This window comes from Lepus europaeus, chromosome 10, assembly GCF_033115175.1.
Source record: "Lepus europaeus isolate LE1 chromosome 10, mLepTim1.pri, whole genome shotgun sequence".
Taxonomy (NCBI): domain Eukaryota; kingdom Metazoa; phylum Chordata; class Mammalia; order Lagomorpha; family Leporidae; genus Lepus; species Lepus europaeus.
The window spans coordinates 32,622,777-32,643,413 of NC_084836.1; the positions used below are offsets into that span (position 1 = coordinate 32,622,777).

The 20,637-nt window shown below is 38.2% G+C and overlaps 1 non-coding gene across 1 annotated transcript; it reads right to left on the reverse strand.

The window, feature by feature from the left end:
- Positions 1–16,345: 16,345 nt before the first annotated feature.
- On the reverse strand, positions 16,346–16,530 carry LOC133769302 (U2 spliceosomal RNA). The gene has a single exon (XR_009867184.1). It is a non-coding gene; the product is annotated as a U2 spliceosomal RNA (small nuclear RNA).
- Between the last annotated feature and the right edge of the window lie 4,107 nt (positions 16,531–20,637).

Below are 20,637 nucleotides of genomic sequence, written 5' to 3' on the forward strand. Positions count from 1 at the left end.
AGAGAGGGAGGAGATGTACAATTTGGGACATGATCAATCGGACTTGCCCCAAATGGTGGAGTTAGAAACATGCCAGGGGATTCCAATACAATCCCATCAAAGTGGCATGTACCAATGCCATCTCACTAGTCCAAGTGATCAATTTCAGTTCACAATTGATGGCTCTGATAGGTCTAAGAGTCAAAGGGATCACACAAACAAGACTAGTGTCTAACACTAGCTGATAGAATCAAAAACGGAGAGAAGGATCCAACATGGGAAGCGGGATACACAGCAGACTCAGAATGGCAGATGTCCTAAACAGCACTCTGGCCTCAGAATCAGCCCTTAAGAGTTATGATATATTTTCAAATAGTCCTTTTATCCTTTTTCTCTTTATCTTTTGCTTCTTTTTCGTTCTATTGGCTGTAATTTTCACGGTCAATAGAGCAGAAATTTTAAATTTTAAAAATGAATTAAAGGCGTTCCTACCAAAACTGGTCTGCACACAAGGCAGTGTATAGCAAGCTAATTACCGACTCCAGAGTGGAGAAAGTAGCTTATTTACAATGCACAAACCAAGAAGTCAGGTAGCTTTCACTCAATTTCCAGACTCCCCCAGGGATTAAGGACAGTGAGTCTTACAGATCCAAGTTGGGGATGAGCAGCTCATGATCAGTTTGAATGTGGCTCTCTGGATGGTGCGCAGCCCTTGGAGCCTTTCTTTGATTGGTCTGCGACCAGAGGCCAGGGTATTCTGAAGATGCCATGATGGCATGGCAAACTGCAGCCCAAATGGGGTCTATGGGCACACTGTTCATTACTTTGTTTGATCAGAGCGTGAAGACAGAGCTGCATGTCTAGCATCAGGACAGTGTCCACAGAAGTGATAAGTGAGCTCTGAGGCCTACAGGACCAACTTGACCTAGTACCGCTCCTTGAATCCAGTGAGCTAATCTTGAGTAAGGAGGTGATTTGCAATCACCACAAGGAAGAGAGAGGAATGCCCAGCGGGGGACTGACAAAGACTACATCAAAGCCATTAGGAATGAGGCAGAGCTATGGCAGTGGAAAGGCCCAAATCCAGAACACGCACAACACCAAATGCTAGAGAGGATGCGGTACAGCAGGAGCTCTGAGTCACTGCTGATAGGACTGTTACATGGAACAATCACTTTGGAAGACAGTTTGGTGGTTTTTTATAAAACTAAATATCCTCTTACACTATGACCCAGCAATTACACCTCTAGTTATTTACGAAGTAGTTGACAACTTAAGTCTACACAAAATCTGCACATGGCAGTTTAATAGGAGTCAATTCTTCATAACACAAATCTTGGAAGCAACCAAGATGTCCTTCAGTAAGAAACCTGGGAAATAAATTGTGGTACATCCAGATACTGGAATATCATCATTCAGGACTCAAAAGAAATGACCCATCAAGCCGTGAGGAAAACCATAAATGCGTGTTACTAAGTGAAAGACATCAATCTTAAAAAGATACATATTGGGGGCTGGCGCTGTGGTGTAACCGGTAAAGCTGCCTCGTGGGAGATCTGGAGGAGGCTCCTGGCTCCTGGCTTTGGATTGGCCCAGCTCCTGCCATTGCAGCCATTTGGGGAGTGAACCAGCAGATGGAAGACCTCTCTCTCTCTCTGCCTCTGCCTCTCTATAACTCTACCTTTCAAATAAATATTTAAAACAAATAAAAATATATATTGTTTGTTGAGAACTATACAACATTCTGGAAAAGCCAAAACTATTGAGACAGTAGAAAGATCAGTGGTTGCCAGCAACCAGGAGTGAGGAAGAGATGAACAGGCAGAGCATGGAGGACTATCAGGGTAGCAAAACCACTCAGAATAATCCTGAAATTTGGAGATTCAAGATTCATTATACATTTGTTCAAACCAATAGAATGTGCAATAACAAGAGTGAACCTTATCATAAGCTAAAGATTGTGGGTGGTGATGTGTCAATACAGGCTCATCAGCTCTAACAATTATACAACTGTGGCAGGGAATGCTGATAAGGGGTAGGTTATATTTGTATGAGAACAGAGGTATCTAAAAAGTTCATAGAAAATATGTGTTATAAAAAAACTGTATGTGTTTCAAAAAATTTTTGCACCAAAATAATTTTAACTTTTAATTCCAGTTTTTCAAGGACTTTGGAAGTACCCCCTTATGAGAAGTCTCTACCATCTGTTCAATTTTTCCATGAACCAAAAATTTCTATAAAAAACAAAGCTCATTTTTTAAAATAAAAAATATAAAAGAAACCTATAAATTAAAAATATGGTTATTTGTTTGGATCCTGAATAAAAGGATAAATAAAAACATTTTAAAATTATAAGATCATAGGGGAAGTTTAAATACTATTTAATGATTCTAAGGAAATAAATTTAATTTTTATAAGTATGAAAATGGAAGTAAGGTTATGTTTTTTTTTTTTGTTTTTGTTTTTGTTTTTGTTTTTTGACAGGCAGAGTGGACAGTGAGAGAGACAGAGAAAAAGATCTTCCTTTGCCGTTGGTTCACCCTCCAATGGCCGCCGCAGCTGGCGCGCTGCGGCCAGCACACCGCGCTGATCCGAAGGCAGGAGCCAGGTGCTTATCCTGGTCTCCCATGGGGTGCAGCGCCCAAGCACTTGGGCCATCCTCCACTGCACTCCCGGGCCACAGCAGAGAGCTGTCCTGGAAGAGGGGCAACTGGGACAGAATCCGGCGCCCCGACCGGGACTAGAACCTGGTATGCTGGCGCCACAGGTGGAGGATTAGCCTATTGAGCCGTGGCGCCAGCCAGGGTTATGTTTTACAAAGTCACCTGTTTTCTTTTGGAAATACATAAGAAATGTATGAAACAGGTGAAATAATTTTGCATCTGAGACTTTCTCCAAAATTATTATGGGAATATTATGTGTAGGGCATTAGAGTAAATGAAATTATTCATAAATTAATCATCATAAATGGTAGATGATAGGAACATGATATATATTTGCTTTTGTATATGGTTGAAATTTTCTGTAGTAAAATAAAATTATTAGAAAAAATTACACACATGCTACCTACTCAAGTTATAATAATTGTCAGGCTTGATCCTACCACTCAATTTAAATTGTAACAATACTTTTATCCAGCTTGTGTTTCTATATGATCTCTTCCCGCTTGGCTCCAAGTGATAGCCATTGTCCTAACTTTATTATTCCCTAACGAATTTGACTGCTCCTATTCTTCCTCCTCTTCCTACTTTATCATTCCAATTATTTAACTGTGTTTCAGTAGATATTCAGACTTACTTGGGTTTGCTTATTTTTGAGCTTTATAAAAATACTCAGGGTGGGCTTTTTCATAGCAGTTAAGATGCTGCTTGGAGTGCCTGCATTCCATATCTGAGTGCCAATGCTTGAGTCTTGATTCTTCTTCTGATCCAGGTTCCTACTAATGAACATCCTGAGTGGGAGCAGTGATGAGTCAAGTACTTGGGTCCTGGATGGATTGAGTTGCAGACTCCTGGCATCAGCCTGGCCCAACCCTGGATGTTGCAGGCATTTAGGGGAGTGAACCAGCAGATGGAAAAATCTCTCTGCCTTTCAAATAAATTAAATCAAATTAAATTTACAAACAAAAAATATTATATAAGCTATTTAAAAGAATGTTGTTACCTACTACTTGCCTTTAGGTATTCACTGAAAAGCAGATACTCCATTCTTCTACAGAGGTATAGTACAAAGATAAAAGCTGCAAACATTGAAAACACAATGAAATCAACAAGTATCTACATGCTACAGCATCTAATGCTGAATAAAAACATGCCAATTCAAGAACCAAGAATAAGAAAGACAACATGACACCCCCAAAAGAACACAACACTTCAATACTAGATTGTGAAGATGATGAGATTCAAGAAATGCCAGAAATGAAATTCAAAAAACTGATCACAGGATTACTCAGAAGGAATCAGAAGCAAATGCACAAGCTAATGAAATTCGTACATGACATGAAAGAAAATTTCCCCCATGAAATTGAGATCTTAAAGAGAAATCAAAATGAAATCTTGGAAATGAATAATTCAATAGAACAAATAAAAAATGCAGTGGAAAACCTTAACAACAGATTCAGTGGAGCAGAAGAAAGAAGATCTGCCTTAGAAGACAAAGCACAGGAAATTATACAGTCAGACCAAACACAAGAACATAAGAAGAAATTAGAAAACTAAAAAAAAAACTACTGTTGTTAATCTACAGGATACTATCAAATTGCCCCAACATACAGGTTCTAGGAGTTCCTGAATGCGTAGAAAAAGAGAAAGGATTAGAAGGCCTTTTTTAGTGAAACACCAGATTACTTTCAGAGGATCTACAAGTAGACTCACAGCTGACTTCTCATCAGAAACCCTACAGGCTAGGAGAGATGGCGAGATATATTCCAAGTTTTGTTTTTTGTTTTTTTTTTTTTTTTGGACAGGCAGAGTAGACAGTGAGAGAGAGACAGAGAGAAAGGTCTTCCTCTTTTTTTGCCATTGGTTCACCCTCCAATGGCTGGCGCGGTAGCGCGCTGCGGCTGGCGCACCGCGCTGATCCGATGGCAGGAGCCAGGTGCTTATCCTGGTCTCCCATGGGGTGCAGGGCCCAAGGACTTGGGCCATCCTCCACTGCACTCCCTGGCCACAGCAGAGAGCTGGCCTGGAAGAGGGGCAACCGGGACAGGATCGGTGCCCCGACCGGGACTAGAACCCCGTGTGCCAGCGCCGCTAGGCGGAGGATTAGCCTAGTGAGCCGCGGCGCTGGCCGAGATATATTCCAAGTTTTAAGAGAAAAGAACTGTCAACCAGAATACTATATCCTGCAGAGCTCTCATTTATAAAAAAAAGATGAAATAAAGACCTTCCATTGTGACCAACGCTGTGGTGCAGCAGGTTAAACCCCTGGCCTGAAGCAGCGGCATCCCATATGGGCCCTGGTTATAGTTCCGGATGCTCCTCTTCTGATCCAGCTTTCTGCTATGGCCTCGGAAAGCAGTGGAAGATGGCCCAACTCCTTGAGCTTCTGCACCCACGTGGGAGACCTGGAGAAGGCTCCTGTCTCCTGGTTTCAGATGGCCGTTGCAGCCATCTACGAGGTGAACCAGCAGATGGAAGACCTCTCTCTCTGTCTCTACCTCTCTCTGTAACTCCGTCTTTCAAATAAATAAAATAAATCTTTAAAAAAAAGAAAAGACTTTCCGTGACAAACAGAAATTGAAAGATTTGTCACCACCAGTCCATCCCTGCAGAAGATGCATCAAGATGTGCTGCACACAGAAGCACAGAAACAGGGTCATCACTATGAAAGAAGGTAAAGGAAGGAAATCTCTCAGTAAAAGTACAAAGGAAATCCAAAGTAAAAAAATAGGAATATTTTTGGGAAAATGGCATGGCAAAGTCATTACTCATCAATAGTCTCAATGATTGCAAATGACCCCAACTCTCCAGTTAAAAGACAAAAACTGGCTTAATGGATTAAAAAGAAAACCCATGTTTTTGCTGCCTACAAGAAGCACACCTCACAAACAAAGATGCACACAGACTGAAAGTGAAAGTATGGTAAAAGTTATTCCATGCTAACAGAAACCAAAAAAGAGCTGGTGTAGCCATCTAATTTCAGACAAAATAGACTTTAACATAAAAACTGTTAAAAGAGACAAAGAAGGACACTATGTAATGATGAAGGGATCAGTTCAACAGGAATATGTGACTATTATAAACGTATATGCACCTAATTACAGGGCACCTGGCTATTTAAAAGAAATGTTAGTGGATCTAAAGGGAGACATAGACTCAAATACAATAGTAATGGGGGATGTCAATACCCCACTTTCAGCAATGGACAGATAAACCAGACAGAAAATCAGCAGGAAAACAGCAGAGTTTTCCACACTATGGACTAAATGGACCTAACAGGTATTTATAGAACTTTTCATCCTACAGTTGCAGAATACACATTCTTCTCACCAGTGCCTGGAACTTTGTGTAGGACTGAGACCTTTGGAATAGGGTGGAAAGAAGTCTGGATTGGGTCAGGTCTTGAGTTCATGACAGACTTTTTTTAGATGTTGTGGTGGTTCTTGATTTCTCTATACTGTCTTTAACATTAAAAGAAAATGCCATTTTCTGGAAAAAATAAACAGCTTTAATGCCAAAAAAATTAAAAATAAAAGAATGTTGTCATTGTTTCCCACAAATGTAGGATTTGTTTTTTCACTTAACATTATGATTCTAAACTTTATTTACATAGTTCATCTTAGTTCATAAACTGCACCATTACAAGAGTATTTCCTACAAAATAATAATTAGTAGTTTAAAATTCAGCCCTCACCTAAACCAACAACTTCTAGGAAGCAAAGACCACATCTTCTTATCAGTTTGTCCATCTTCCAACAAAAGTAAAGTAATATAGCATATATTTAACAAGTGCATTTTTACTGAATAACTGAACAAATATGTGATTAAAGTAGTCAATTAGCAAAGGTACTTCATCAAAAAATGGAAATGGGTTCTTGTGAATAAATAATATTTCTAACATTTTATTTACTAGAATAACTAATGAAAGGGATTGATTGGAGATTCCTGCACTAGATGACATTGAGCACAGGAAAATATTTCTAAACTATAAAATATATGCATTACAATAAAGATTTACTCAGAGAATAATTTTTCATTTTTAGGATTCAATTACATAAAATTAATTTCTAGTTTTTATGTTAAGTGCAACAAAATTAAAGAAACCAAATATCAGTTAACAAATTTTTTAGTTAACTGAAAACAGACAGATGGCTAAAACTAAAATTGATTGATTCCTGGAAATAAAAGCTGATGCAAGAAAGATTATTCTTTAAAAAAGAAGGCTTCCCAAGCTCAAAAACTTCTCTTTCTCATTTTGGAAGGATTAAACTTGGAATAGAGGCCAATGATTTATTAGCTTAAGTTTTCTCTCAACAGAACTTTCATTACTTCCAGTATTTAAACAAAACAGCTTTGATGTAGAAACTCAAGCATCATGCTTTATTTTCATTGCTTTTAGAAGACTATGATAGTACTGAATTTTGAATAAGAAGACTAACATCCTCATAGATGTTGTTAACCAAGACCTTCTTTGCAAGGATATAGGAGTCTTTACCAACAATGGCTATTGCTTCTTTAGACTAAGCCCTATAAAAAGATGAAAAAGGAAAAGATAAGCTAAAATTTTAATCTAGTAATTGGAACCATTGCCCAGTCCTGTCAACCCTCCATATCCATGGGTTTTTTATCCTTGAATTCAACCAACTGTGGCTGAAAAATAGTTGGGGAAAAGTTGCATCAGTACTGAACATGTACAGGTTTTTTTTCTTGCTATCATTCCCTAAAGAATACAATGTAACAATCATTTACATACCATTTACATTGTATTAGGCATTATAAATAAAGAGATGATTTAAATAAGGAAGAGTACTACATAAGTTATATGCAAATACTGCATCATTTTATGGAAGGGACTTGAGTATCCACAGATTTTGGTCTCCAAGAGGAGTCCCAGAACCAACTCCCCCCAAATATCTTCAAGGTAAAGTCACAATTTCTCAGTTTGATCAACCTGAAAATAAAAGGCAATCTGTTAAATATTTCCAGTCTTTGGGCTAGTGCTGTAGCATAGTGGTGTGCTAAGCCTCGGCCTCCAGTGACAGCATTTCACCTGGGCACAGGTTCAAGTCCTGCTGCTCCACTTCTGATCCAGCTCTCTGCTGATGGCCTGGGAAAGCAGTGGAAGATGGACCAAGTGCTTGGCCCCCATGTGAGAGACTTGTAAGAGGCTCTTGGTTCCTGGCTTCAGATTGGTTCAGCTGTGGCCATTGCAGCCATGTGAGGAGTGAAACAGCAGATGGAAGACCTCTCTGTCTGTCTCTCCCTCTCTCTGTCTGCAACTCTGCCTCTCAAATAAAAATAAATAAATCTTAAATATAAACAAATATATTACATATTCCAATCTTCTTTCCAGGTACTGTTATTGATTGATACAATATCATTTGGATCTTCTACTTATTTTAGAATTTTCCTGCTTTCAATGCATTGAGAAGAAACGTGAAGTTATTAATATCAAGGCTTAGAATTTGTGTATCGTTCATTTAATTATAAATTTATTTTTTGGGTATACTCATGGTTGTAAAGATATGCATGAGTCTCAGAAACTATCAGGTAGTGACTCTATACTAATATTTTAGAATTTCTGCTCTTGGTCATTATTCTATTTGGTTGCCATTTTTCATGGTATTTGTGGCTGGAGCATCTACCCTGCCAAAGTCAGATAAAAACTGTGTTACATGTTGGACTCTGTTGTAATTTTCTACCATTCAACATGACAAGCAATTTTAAAGGCATATTAAATTGAGCTGTAATAATGCTGATGGTCATTGAAATAGCCACACAGAAATATTGTGGTATAACGTGAAGTTTCTCAGTGATCCAGAATTATTCAAAATTATTTAACAAATCTGTGGAAACCTGGATTTGAAAGACAAGTTTATTTTGATGCAGACAATTTTAAAATCCATGCATAGTTTTTTTTTTCATAATGCACATTTTCATGCACTATTTGAAGATCTCTAGTACCTATGCACTAATATAAAATAAATTATAAAATAATTCTATTTTCCAAGAACTTTTTGATGTGCCCTTGTACTGAGATATTGATACTTCCATCCATTGGGGAATTTGAAGAGCCAGAAGTAGTCAAATATCCTAGACCCATCAAGCAGTCTCGTCAGTTTACTTTGGTATATCACATTGACAAGATCATCTTCTCCATGTGTGAAATGGAAATGATTGTAAAGCCCTGGCCTGAAGTATAAAAATTACTCAAAGAAATTCTTCCTGAAAAGTTGCATTTACATTTTCAAATTTTTATGTATGTTCCCCTACTGGTATTGACTCACAATATTTATTTTTGTTAACTTTTGAGTCTTCATTACCTTAATAATTTATTTTTGACATAGTTTTTGTGAGATAACATCTTTAAATCACATAATAGCCAAAGGATAATGGCTCTACTAAATAAAGAGTTCAAATAAAAAGTAAAAAGACTACAGTCCAGCAGGAAAAAATAGGCAAAGACTATAAACAATAAATGAAAAAAACACTCAACTTCACTCACAGAAAATAAAGACAATAATTTTTTAAAAGATTTTATTTATTTATTTGAGAGGTAGAGTTACAGACAGTGAGAGGGAGAGACAGAGAGAAAGGTCTTTCATCCACTGGTTCACTTCCCAAATGGCCACAATGGCAGAGCTGTGATGATCTGAAACAAGGAACCAGGAGCTTCTTCCAGGTCTCTCATATGGACTCAGGGGCCCAAAGACTTGAGCCATCTTCCACTGCTTTCCCAGGCCTTTGTAGAGAACTGGATCAGAAGAGGAACAGCTGGGACTCGAATAGGAGCCTATATGGGATGCCAGTGCTGCAGGTGGAAGAATAACCTACTGTGCCACAGAGCCAGCCCCTCAAAAATAATTACTTTTTGAAGTATGTGTACTGCTGCTACCCAAGGACACTTTAAAAAATTCATGAGAATTGAAATTTAAAGATAATGTCTCAGTGAAAAACATAGCTTAGCTTAATTTGAAGCTAACAACTTAACTTGAAATAATTAAAGATAAAAAGTTAATGAGGAACTATAAAGTATTTTGAACTGAATGAAAATTAAAACATACTATATCAAAAATTTGTGCCATGTGAATATGGCAGTACTTAAACAGAAATTTATAACATTAAATGCCTAATTTATAATATTAAATGCCTGCGGTGCTGGCATCCCATATGGGCGTCTGGTTCTGGTCCCAGTTGCTCCTCTTCCAGTCCAGCTCTCTGCTGTGGCCTGGGAGGGCAGTGGAGGATGGCCCAAGTGCTTGGGCCCTGCACCCGCATGGGAGACCAGGAAGAAGCACCTGGCTCCTGGGTTCAGATCGGCACAGTGCCAGCCATAGTGGCCATTTGGGGAGTGAACCAATGGAAGAAAGACCTTTCTCTCCGTCTCTCTTTCTCACTGTCTATAACTCCACCTGTCAAATAATAAAAAAAAAAAAGCCTATATAGAGAATCTTCAAAGGTTTGAGGAAAATGTATATTACAGAAAAACTATACATAGGTTTTAATGTTTGCATCAAAATAGACTTACCCTTTAACTCAATTTTTCCATGAAATTATTTATTAGAAATAAAAATAGATTAAAAATAAAAGGAGTCTCCTTTTTGCCTTATGAAACTACTATGAAGAATTCATGTATTTCACTATATTAACAAGTCATGAACTAAAATCTATGGTCATCTCAAGAGACACCAAAAAACAGCATATGAAACACTAAGTAAAAAATTGCAGGAAAATAATAAAGATCACTTGCCTATCAGGGAAAGGGAAACAGAAATATGGAAAAATCAATGAAACCAAAGCTACTTCTTTGAGTCAATGAAATTTGTCAAACTACTACCAGACATACCAGGAACAAAAAGAGAAAATATATTATCCAAAAAGATGCGGCCATCACTAGAAATTCCATGATGTTAAAAATATAGTGAAGGAATAACATAAATTACATTTTTGCCAATGAATCTGATAACTTAGATAAAATGGACAAATTTCTTGAAAGATACATGCTGCCAAAGCTCACCCAAGAGAAGATAATATGAATAATACTATATCCACTAAAGGAATTGAATTTGTAGTTTGCAGAAAATTATTCTCATACGTAAAATTCTAGGTCCAAAAGCTTCATTAGTGAATTATATCAATCATTTGAAGAGGAAATAGAACCAATTCTATACAAAGTCATTCCGAAAATAGAGCAGAAATCTGATGTTACAACTAAAACATTAACCAAAAAGATAGCTAAAACCATTGTCCTCATCTTCTTAATACTAGAAAATAAAATCAGAAAATGAATAAAAATGATAATATTCCATCCCCAAATAGGATTAATCCTATAAATACATGGTTGGTTTAACTTTGGGAATTAATCACATACCTCACTATATTAACTCAAAATTTAAAAACAAAAAAAGAATAATTATTTTCAATAAATGCAGATAAAGCATTCAACAAAAATCTCACCTGATTCCTTTAAAAACTGTCAGCAAACTAAAAATATAAGGGAAATTTCTCAATATGATAAAATGTTTTGTGTTAATTTTCCAATGTGGCTATATATAAGTACTACAAATGCAGTATCTTAAAGCAATAGAAATTTATTAAGGTCAGAAGATTAAAATAAGTAGTGAAATTATGTTTCTTCTGGAGGTTCCAGGGAAGCATCCACTTTAATAAATAGTTTTTCCATATTTTATGTTTGATGTTTACTTATTTTTATATAATTTAATAATGTTTGACATTTTTCATATTCATATGTAAATAATACATACATACTATTTTTCTTGCAGGCAGGGATATTAATATCACATAATATGGGATATATGATTAGTACCATAAAGCAAGGAAAGAAGAATATTATGTAGAGGGTATAATTCAGTGAAGACAACATTTATAACTACTTATATACCAAGTAATACGATATCCCATCATTTGTTAACACTCTCTATATGTTAACTTCCATGCCTCATGGTCTCTCAATACTTCAACATCTGTTTCCATCGTTACCTCTCCCTTTCTGAACATAACTCTCTTACTTTCCTCATAAATTTTTGTGTGATTCCATTAAGCCCATCTTTACAATCTAATATAATCTCCCCAACTTAAGATCATTAATTTAATTACATCTATAAAGTCCCCTTTGCCATATAAGGCAAGAATTCAGAGAGACCAATAATTAGCATGTGGACATCTTTGATGGGCATTATTCAGCTTTCTGCAGCATCTATGACAATCTTAAGACTAACGTCATTCTTTTCTTTAAAGATTTATTTATTTATTAAATTTATTTGAAAAGCAGAGTTAGAGAGAGAGAGAGAGAGAGAGAGATCTTCCACCTGCTGCTTCAATCCTCAAATGGATGCAACAGCCAGGGCTGTACCTGGTTGAAGCTAGGAGCAAAGCACATCTTCTAGGTCTCTTTGGTGCAGGGGCTCAAGCATCTACGCCATCTTTTGCTGCTTTCCCAGGCCATTATCAGGGAGCTGGATTGGAAATGGAGCAGCCAAATCTCCAACAGGTGTCCATATGAGATGGCTGGTGTCACAGGCAGCAATTAACCTGCTACTCCACAATAGCAACCCCAAGACTAACATCATTCTTATGGTGAAATAGTGAATCCTCTCCGACTATGATCAACAGCCAGGTGAAGCTGTCTTCTAACACATCTATTCATGGTTTGTACATGACTTCATTATATTTCCTAGAGATTCATATGATAGAAAGCTGGTCCCTAGTATGGTGATGTTGGGATAGTAGAACCTGAGGGATGTGAAGCCTTTGGAACGCAGTTGAATCATGGGAAATAGCCTTATAAAGGGATTAATATTGGTGCCATGGACTGCTCAAAAGAGGTGGTGGTAATGGAGCAAGGCCACTGTTTATAGTTAACCCACTCTATATATGGCCAGTTCTCTTTATTTTTCCCACCATGTTCTGATGCAGCCAGGGGGACAGACACAAAGAGCTGAGGCTTCCCAGGTTTGGACCTGCAGGCTCTGAAACTATTAGCTAACTAAACCCCTTTTCTTTATAAAATATCAACTTCAGGTATTCTTTTTTTTTTTTATTTTTGACAGGCAGAGTGGACAGTGAGAGAGAGAGACAAAGAGAAAGGTCTTCCTTTGCCGTTGGTTCACCCTCCAATGGCCGCTGTGGCCGGCATGCTGCAGCCAGCGCACCATGCTGATCCGAAGCCAGGAGCCAGGTGCTTCTCCTGGTCTCCCATGGCCCAAGCACTTGGGCCATCCTCCACTGCACTCCCTGGCCACAGCAGAGAGCTGGACTGGAAGAGGGGCAACCGGGACAGAATCCAGCACCCCAACTGGGATTAGAACCTGGTGTGCCGGCGCCGCTAGGCGGAGGATTAGCCTGTTGAGCCACAGCGCTGGCCAAAATATCAACATCAGGTATTCTGTTAGAGCAACACAAACAGATGAATGAATACATAGTATTACACAAAATAGAAAGAAAAGGCATCCAGGTTAGAAAACTCTCTTTGGAGTTAACATAATTTCCTATGTGGAAAATTTAATGAAACCTATGAAAAAACTTGAACAAATAAGAGGAAGTTTTGGGCAACACAATATCAATATGTAAAAATTAATTTAAGTGTGTCAGAAATAAAAACTGGAAATTGACATAAAATAAGAAACAACACTTTCCTCTAAATAGCACCAACAATATAAAGTACATAGGAAAAACACTAAAAATGATGTAGAAGACCTATATATTAAAAGCTACAAAGCATTACAGAGAGAAGTTAAGGGAGACTTAGACAAGTGGAGAGATACACAGTACTCATAAATTGGAGGATTCATTACTATTAGGACATTGATTTTCCATAAAAAAACAATAAATTCAATACAGTACAAATTAAATTCCTCATGGACCCTTTGTAGACTTGTATAAACTGGTTCTAAAACTCATATGGAAATGTAAGCATTCTATAAAATAGACCCATGACACAAATGGTTAACTGATACTTGTGAAAGCTTCAACAGATAATTCAATGGATAAAGAAGAATATTTTCAACAAATGGTGCTGGAATAATTGGTTCTGTATCTATATATGTGTATACGCATATATACATACAATAACAAATTTGTCACATAACTTCCATTCTACATCAAAATTAATTTATAATACATTGTATTAGGAGTGTAAAACCTAAAACCACAAATATTTTTGAAGTAATCATATGGGAATATCTTTGTGACTTCCTTTGGTTAACTAAAACCTTTATAGATATATCACCAAAACCATGATTCATTATACTAAAAATTGGTGAAGTTGATTTTCTGAAAATTAAAAAATTTGCTCTCCAAAACAATCAATATTAAAAGAATGAATACAAGCCAAAGACCAGGATAAAATATTTGATTATTATACATATGAAAATCAATTTATATTCAGAATATATAAAGAACTCTCAAAATGAAATAACAACAATCCATTTAAGAAATGGGCAAAGGACTTGAACAAGCATTTTTCAAAAGATGAAATTCAAATGGCCAAAAGACAAATGAAAAAAATGCTCAGGATCACTAGCCATTAGGGAAATGCAAATCAAAACCCCAGTTAATTGGCTGTCATAAAGAAATCAACAAACAATAAATGTTTGCAAAGATGTGGGGGGGAAAAGTGTCCTAATCCACTGTTGGTGGGAATGCAAGCTAGTAGAGCCATGTGCAAGACAGCATGGAGACGCTGCAGAAAATTGAAAATAGATCTACCATATGGTCCAGCCATCTGACTCCTGCAAGTTCACCCAAATAAAATGAAATCAGTATATGAAAGTTATCTGCACCCCCATGTTTATTGCAGTACAATTCACAATGGCTAAGATTTGGAATCGACCCAAAAGTCCATCAACCAATGACTGGATAAAGAAAATGTGCTATAAATACACTATGGAATACTACTCAGCTGTAAAACAGAATGAAGTCCTTACTTTTGAAACAAAATTGATGCAACTGGAAACCATTATACTTAGAGAAATAAGCCAGTCTCGAAAAGATAAATACCATGTTTTCCCTGATCTGTGGTAACTAATAAAGTCCAAAAACATATCATGTATATGAGCAAAAGTGACATTTTGAGAATTGGTTATGATTACAGCCATTATCTCTACTGTTGAAAAACAGTGGTTTTTTTTTTTCTTATTATTTGTTGAATTCTTTACTTAGTGAAGTATTATGAGAATAATCTTATGATTAGAAAATAAAGTGAAAGTATGTCATTGTGAAAATTAAAAGAATAAGAAAGGCTCTTGGGGGTTCCAAGATGGTGGAACAGCAACAGGGTGGTCTGATTTGGCTAAGCAAAATTAATAGAAAAGCAGTGGAGAAAGTGCACTCTTTGGGGAAAGCTGCAGAGGAAACTGCAGTGGAAGGCCCTGCGAAAGCAGTAGAGACAGCCCAGACCGGTGCAGAAGGTGCAGACACACAGCGATGAGCAAGGTAACAGCAAAGGATCCAGGGGCTTGGAATCAAAAAAATAAATAAATAAATAAAGTGCCCACCCTGGCAAATCAGGTGAGGTCAAACAGCATGGGCCCACACCACTATTGATAAAGCTGGAGGGAGAACCTCGTGGACTGCAAGGATCACTCAGCCGGGTGACTGCTCACCCAGGGCGGGGGAGAGGAAGTAGCATGCCTCTCTCTATTCCCACAACAGCAACCCAGAGCCAGCTGTGGGAGGTATACTACCATTTTTTGGACCTAAGCAGGTAACAGCTGCTTCAGCTATTGTGTACGGATCCAGCAACCATCTGGGACACTCTCCATCCAGTCAGCAGGGGCAACCGCAGCAGTTCAAGAGCAATGAGGACAGTCCCCTCCTCGACAGCTGCACCCATTGGGAACAGGTGGGGAGGAGGAGCCATCCCTGTGAAAGGGAAGTGCCCCCTGCAGGACTCTCCTAGGTGAACACAAAACTGGCACCTTGACAGGTGATGATATTTTAAAAAGATTTATTTATTTGAAAGGCAGAGTTACAGAGAGGCAGAGGCAGAGACAGAGAGAAAGAGAAAGAGGTCTTCCATTCACTGGTTCACTCCCCTGTTGGCTGCAATGATTGGAGCTGTGGTGATCCAAAGCCAGGAGCCAGGAGCTTTTTCCAAGTTTCCCATGTGGGTGCAGAGCCCAAGCACTTGGGCCATCCTCCACTGCTTTCCTGGACCACAGCAGAGAGCTGGACTGGAAGAGGAGCAACCAGGACTAGAACCCGGCGCCCATATGGGATGCCAGCACTGCAGGAGACAGCTTTACCTGCTATGCCACAGTGCTGACCCCAAGATGCAGTGATTTTTAATAGCTCTTGACTTTACTGTTTAGGAACAATGTCTTATTTGTTTCCATTCTTTTTTTCTTTTTTCTTCAGACTATTCAGTGAACTCTCTACTCAGTGTAGGGTTAATCTTATGAGTATAAAATTAACTGAAAACTTAACTTTGTAAAAAATAAGAATGGGATTAAACTGATAAGAAGATACTGGCCGGCGCCGCAGCTCAACAGGCTAATCCTCAGCCTTGCGGCGCTGGCACACCGGGTTCTAGTCCCGGTCGGGGTGCCAGATTCTGTCCCGGTTGCCCCTCTTCCAGGCCAGCTCTCTGCTGTGGCCCAGGAGTGCAGTGGAGGATGGCCCAAGTGCTTGGGCCCTGCACCCACATGGGAGACCAGAAGAAGCACCTGGCTCCTGCCTTCGGATCAGCGTGGTGCGCTGGTCACAGCGCGCCGGCCACGGCAGCCACTGGAGGGTGAACCAACGGCAAAGGAAGACCTTTCTCTCTCTCTCTCTCTCATTGTCCACTCTGCCTGTCAAAAAAAAAAAAAAAAAAAAAAAAAAAAAAGAACAGATACTACACTTGATCTTAGCCAAAAGGCCAAGAAGCAATCTTACCAAGGAGGTAGGTACCAATGCCAGCACACTTGGTAAAGTGATAAGTATAAATACACAACCGATCAAAAAGATAGGGTATGTGTCGAAGAGATTTCACAAATAAGACCAGTGTAAGCAAATAATGAAAGATAGAATTAAAAGGGGGAGAATGATCCTGCGGGGGAAGCAGGACACACAGCAGACTCATAGAATGGCAAATGCCCAAAACAGCACTCCTGCCTCAGAATCAACCCTTGGGACATTCGGATCTGGCTAAAAGGTCCATGAGAGTCTCACAGGCATGGAAAGCCATGACACGGTGGCAAAAAACAATCTAAATGAAAGATCCTGGTGAACAAGACCCCAGCAGAAGGAACAGGCCATCAAGGAGAGAGGCGCCTTTCTCTGAAGGGAGGAAGGAACCTCCACTGTGACACGGCCTTGACTAAACAAGTTCAGAGTCGGTGAACTCAAGGGACTTCCATAGCCTAGACAGCTCATAGCTAGAGTCTCTGGTGATTGCTGACGTCATAAATAAGAGTGTAATAAATCAACAACGGGAGTCACTGGGTACATGCTCCCCACGTAGGATCTCTGTCCTTAATGTGTTTTACTATGAAACTTAAAAACACTACTAGTCGAACAGTACCCTATACCTTGTGTGGTTGTGTGAATGCAGCCTGTTGAAATCCTTGCTTAGTATATACTAAGTTGATCTTCAGTATATGAAGGTAATTGAAAATGAAACGTGATAAAGGGCGGGATGGGAGAGGGAGAGGGGAGGGCCACGGGAGGGAGGGAGGTTGTGGGGGGAAGCCACAACAATACAAAAGTTGCACTTTTTGAATTCACATTTATGAAATAAAAAATAAAAAAGGAAGGAAGGAAGGAAGGAAGGAAGGAAGGAAGGAAGGAAGGAAGGAAGGAAGGAAGGAAAGAGAAAGAAAGAAAGAAAGAAAGAAAGAAAGAAAGAAAGAAAGAAAGAAAGAAAGAAAGAAAGAAAGAAAATAAGAATGGGAAAGGGAGAGGGAGGAGGAAGAAAGTTGGAGTGTTAGCGGAATGGAGGTAGAGGGGAAGAATCACTATGTTCCCAAATTTGTATATATTAAATGCATGATGTTTGTATTCCTTAAATAAAATTTAAAAAGAAAAGAAATAAATAAAAGAAAATATTTAAGCTCAACAACAATAACAACAACAAAAATAGATAAAGCTAAGAATCTTGCTTAAGGATATTCATAGGGTGAAACTACAGTAAAAGCAAGGAAGTGATTACCACAAAAGACACGATATTTTGAAAGAGTGAGAACAGGGGTGGAGTAAGAAGAATATGATTGAGTTGAGACATGCAGGGGTTTTTGGGGGTGTTGGCAATTTTTAGACCTGGGTGAGAGTTCTGTGGGTATTTTCTTTATAATATTGTATGTATTATTGTATGTATATTTTATACAGAATACAAAAAAAGAAAAACAAAGAATAAGAAAAGAAGTAGGAGGGAGGGTAGGAGTGTGGGTAGGAGGAAGGATAGTTTGGGAAGTATCACTTAGTTCCTAAATCTGTGTATATAAAATACATGAAATTTGTTCACCTTATATAAATAAAAAAAAAAACTAAAAAATCTACTGTGGTATATACATTCAATGAATTACTACCAAGTAGTTGAACTATCTGCAACATTTTAAGTTCTCATAACAACTTAATATACACTTTTCCAAACACTTTAAAATATACTGTGTTAGGAAATATACAGCAATGTGAGTGAATCTTAAGCAATCCAACCTGATCCCTCAATTGTCCTTTCCTACATTATCCTTCTCAACTGTTATGGTAATATACAAAGATAAAGCAAAAAGCTGGTGGAATAATGAAATTAAATGAAGAGTTTATTTTAGTGCAAAAAAACTTGATACATTAATACTTAATAAGTTAATAGTAATAATTAAAAACTTAATACATTGGTCAGTTAAATAATTTTTCAATGAAACAAAACATTTAAAATCAGCACTAATTTGTAACCTCAAAGTCCTTTGCAGTCACTCTCTTCCAGTCATTATAGCTGTAGTGTCCACATGTTGAGAACATATTCCCCTGGGCAGTACTATTACTGGCACATTTGTTTCCATGATTCTTGTCTGTCCCAAGATGTTCTAAGATGTCTTAGAAAAGAGCTGAAGACTGGTTAGAACTCAACTGTCATGGTTCTTCTTTGCCATAAATTCAGTCAGTATATTCATCTCAATGTTATTTGTTACTCTATACCCTTCGTCACTTTTCTCCAGTTCTTGTTGTTACCCCAATGTTAACCTTGTTTTGATTCTTTTTAAGTCAATGACATCCAGAGCCCTCTTCTACTTTGAGCAATCAGATATGCTGTCTCATGAATGAATGAATGAATGAAGTGCATCTGCCTCATTCATTGTGCTCAACGACAGTCTCCCTACCCTCTCTCTTCCACCTTGGGAGCCAAGGAATGAGGTCCTGCTCAGCTGCTGAGTCTCAGTCGCTATGACACTAACATGTGTTTCTCTTCTGGTCTTTGTCTGTTTCAGAAATATAACACCATGGAAATAATTTGTCAATTAAACTATCCCAGAGAAGGGAAATGTTCCATTTGTAGTAACTGACTTCATTAAAATGAATCTGTGAAAGCACTGTGTACCAAAAATGAAGAATAAACAGGCAAACTCCAAACCGAAACAGTACTTTTAAAGATAATCTCAGAAAATTGTTTTTGTTTAATTATTTTTCAACATTTCATAATATTTTGAATCTTTTGTTCTGTGTCATACAATACTGAAGAGCTCATTTTATAGCATTTCATTCCCATGGTATATTTATCAATGTTCTTTTTTCTTTTCTGTGTTGTCTAAAAGTACCTCTCAGGTGATCTGAAGAATCTACATATGATACAGTCAATAAAGATATAACAAAAGAGTTTTGTAATCATTTTATACAAAGAGCCATATATTCATCGGAGAAAATACCATGATTCTATTTTTTTTTTTTTTCCAGAGCAACAAAGGATAGGTAGTTGCTTTTCCTGTTTTGCAGGCTGGCTTAGGGAGAAATGAACAAGAAGCAAAAAGGGTATAGCCTGACTCTATTCCTGCTTTATTGCAAAAATGACATAAAAACTCAAGAAAGTTTTCTGTACCTAAAAGGCAGTCCTAGATTTAGCAATATAAAATTCATGGTGAGATTCTTTTGAAAAGATCATCCGCCTTAGATTGCCTGCAAAATGCTTAAAAAGACTCCTTCTTCTTAAAAACATGTGTGAAGGCCAATAGTCAGGGAAGGCTTTAGACATTTCTTTTTTAAAAATTAAATAAAGAGAACAGATTTCATGTATTTCACAGATACAGTTTTTTCTTTTTTTTAACTTTTATTTAGTAAATATAAATTTTCAAAGTACAGTTTATGGATTACAATGGCTTCCCCCCCCCCCCCCATAACTTCCCTCCCACTCGCAACCCTCCCATCTCCCGCTCCCTCTCCCATTCCATTCACATCAAGATTCATTTTCAATTAACAGATAGGCCGGCGCCGCGGCTCAATAGGCTAATCCTCCGCCTTGCGGCGCCGGCACACCGGGTTCTAGTCCCGGTCGGGGCACCGATCCTGTCCCGGTTGCCCCTCTTCCAGGCCAGCTCTCTGCTGTGGCCAGGGAGTGCAGTGGAGGATGGCCCAAGTGCTTGGGCCCTGCACCCCATGGGAGACCAGGAGAAGCACCTGGCTCCTGCCATCGGATCAGCGCGGTGCGCCGGCCGCAGCGCGCTACCGCGGCGGCCATTGGAGGGTGAACCAACGGCAAAAGGAAGACCTTTCTCTCTGTCTCTGTCTCTCACTGTCCACTCTGCCTGTCAAAAAAAAAAAAATTAACAGATAAAATTTTTAGAAGATAATATTCTTCCTTCCCTGCATCCCTCAATTACTCCTCCTTCTTTGCTTCCTTTAATTTTTGTAATAACATAATTTCAATTTACTCTGTAATCACAAGCTGAGTTCACAACTAACAATGTTCAACAAGTAAAAAGTAGAAAGACCAATGTTCACAGTAATATAGACAAAGGCTATAAAAATAATCAAATCATAAGATATCAGTATCATTCTTTTAAATTGTCTT